The 2,897-nt window shown below is 35.3% G+C and overlaps 1 protein-coding gene across 1 annotated transcript in view; it reads right to left on the minus strand.

The window, feature by feature from the left end:
* The window catches only part of METTL15 (methyltransferase like 15), a 237,224-nt gene that overhangs the window by 226,568 nt on the left and 7,759 nt on the right, over positions 1-2,897 (minus strand). The gene's annotated exons all lie outside the window — the stretch shown is intronic.

The following is a 2,897-nucleotide window of genomic DNA, read 5'->3' on the forward strand; positions in this document are numbered from 1 at the left end:
CTGAAACAATAAAATAAGAACAATATTCATTCAGCATTATTTGATTGCTTTCATATCATTTCTCTATTTCTAGAAACCACAAAGCATAGGAAAAACATGCTTTTTTCAAAAAGGTAATTTGCTTTTAAAATGTTTTATTGTACTATTATGTTGTTATTCTCACGTTATGTTATAAACCATTACTAGTCATGCTGGAGAGTCTAGGTTAAGAATATTTTGAAACTCTTCTAAAATATATTAGAAATATCAAAATGACTTCCTTCTAAATCTGTTAAACAAATTGTTGTATAGCATAAAGCCCAAGGACAGCATTATCTTCAGGTCCTAATGTGTAAATAAGAAAGCAATTAAGTTAAATCAATTCATAACACTAATAAATTATCAGTTCAACTACAGTTAAAATAAGCACTTATTGCCTTCCCACTATGAGTCAGGCACCACACTGTTGCTAGGCATACAAAGAAGAAAAAGACCTCATCCCTGGCTTCCAATCTAGTGGCAACAAAGAAGTAATTATAATACAATGTAATACACTTCATAATTTTAAAAAGGACAAGGTTCTCAGGTAGTGGAGAGAAGTAGATGAGAGAATGACTAACTTTTCAGACACTTGAAGAAGGCTGAGTAGACAAACCCAGATACAGAAATATGAACAAGATGTTCTCAGACCAAGAAGTCACAGAGAAAAGCAAGTGCAAGGGCACAGATGCATAAAATACTACAATATGAATAGAAAACTTCATTGTGCTTGATATAAAATTCAAGAAGGGAAATAGAAGTTGAACAAATAGAGACTAGATCTACATTCAGTGACATCAGGTTGGTAGCTTGAAGGGGGTAATGGTAGGAATACACATACCATGGAAATCTGCAAACACTAAAAACAGGGTTATTGTTTTTTTAAATTCACATCCTATCTCTATCCCCAGAGTCAGATGTTAAACATTTACCAGCACAGCACTGAAAATATCATACTCCAGAGGCCACTTAAGGTGCTACATGATTTTTTAAGACAAAAACATTTTTCAAACAAAGGTAGAATGCAACATAAAATAAAATTTTGCTTCAAAGAAACCTATATTTTAAAAAATAAGAAATGGAAAACACTACATCCTGACACAGTCCATCCCATCTAAAATTCTAAGTTATTTCTTAGAGGAAAAAAATGGTGCTATGCCATTGGCCCTGTCCCTTAAAAAAGTTCCGAACTCTTTCAACAATTTAGGGTTAAACAAATTCCTTCTGTGATCAGCCTTCAATATTTAAAGAGAGCATATATATAGTCTCAGTATTTTCTCTTCAATTTTTACTCTCCATTAAAGATTGCAAAGATTTTCAAGTAAGACAGGTAAAATACTGCTACTGATCTTAAGGAAATTTCATTATACAGAGCATAATGCATTTTTATAAAGAAAATTATCAAAACTGGCACCATGACAACTTCAGTAAATTTAATAATTATAAAAATTAATATTAAGTGTTAGAATTTTAAAATAGGTGAGATACTTATTTTGAAACATTTATAAACCAAACCTTGCAACATTATCCTATTTGTCATCATAATCTATTTTGCATCAGTTTAGGTGCCAGCTCATTTTCTCAGCCCTTGTATCTGTTTTCTCACCAGGTTTCTCCAGTTACTTGATCAGACCAGGCCTGCCACACTGAGACCGAAGTTATATGAAAGACATGACCAGGGAAGCTCCATACCCAAGGGACATTCCTTTTATTGGTGCCTCACATGTGTCCTCTGGTTTACTTTGACTCTTACTCATTCACTTAAAACATCATTACAAAACCACCATGTGGCAGGCCTTGTCCTAAGCACTAAAGATATAATGGTAATAAGTAGGACAAACATGTCCATGACTTCATGGAAGGCAATCTACTAGGAGAGACATCTGTTGAATAAATAATCTCACAAAAATTATAAATTACTATAGGTGCTATGAAAGAAAAGTATATGACTATATGAATGTATAATAGGGACACCTGTCTCCTCTGAAGGTTCATAAAAAGCTCCCCCGAAAAAGTAAAATTTGAGTCAAGGCCTGACAGATGGTAATGAGGAGAGTTCCCAGCAGAGGAAACAGCACCTTTTTAGTTCCAGGTATGTTGGCTTCACCTTTGCTGTCTCCCAGTATTGCCTCCTGATTTTTTTTTCATCTAGCTACCAACTCTGACCCTTCCTATCCCCATAATAACAGCTAATTTAATTGAGCTCAAACTACTTGGAAGATACCATTCTAAGCAATTTACATACATTAACTCATCTAAGCTTCATAGTAACCATAGAAGTAGGTTCTATTTCCTCATTTTACACATGAGGAACCAATCTGAGGTAAAACCATGGTAACTTAATTGACCCAAACTGGACAGCTACTGGTACTAGTCCTTGCATGTCTATCATCTCTCCCTTATAACTTAACACTTAGAATAAGCCCCAAGGCACCAAGCTAAATTAGCACTGCTATTGGGCAAAGCGTAACAACTCTCCTATACTCTCCAAACTGCTACCATATTAAATTAAACAGAATCATACTTGTTTTTTCCAGTTTTTGTAAATCAGGAGTGAAAAACTGACCAACATAGCCTGGAGTAAAATATCTTCAGGAGCAAGAAAAATCTTTTTAGAATAATTAATATATTCATACAAAGTTATTCACCTACAGCGGTCCCCAACCTTTTTGGCACCAGGATCAGTGTCATGGAAGACAATTTTTCCACGGATGAGAGGTGTGGGGGGTGGGGAGGGGTGTGGGAGGTATAATTCAGGTGACGATACACAGCCTGGTTCCTAATAGGCCACAGATCGTACCAGGCCGTGGCCCAGGGGTTGGGGACTACAGACCTAGAATATGAAATAATGAAAACTAAGCAAGGAGAAGTAATTAATA

This window comes from Propithecus coquereli, unplaced genomic scaffold (assembly GCF_000956105.1).
Source record: "Propithecus coquereli isolate 6110/MARCELLA unplaced genomic scaffold, Pcoq_1.0 Scaffold30, whole genome shotgun sequence".
Classification (NCBI taxonomy): Eukaryota; Metazoa; Chordata; class Mammalia; order Primates; family Indriidae; genus Propithecus; species Propithecus coquereli.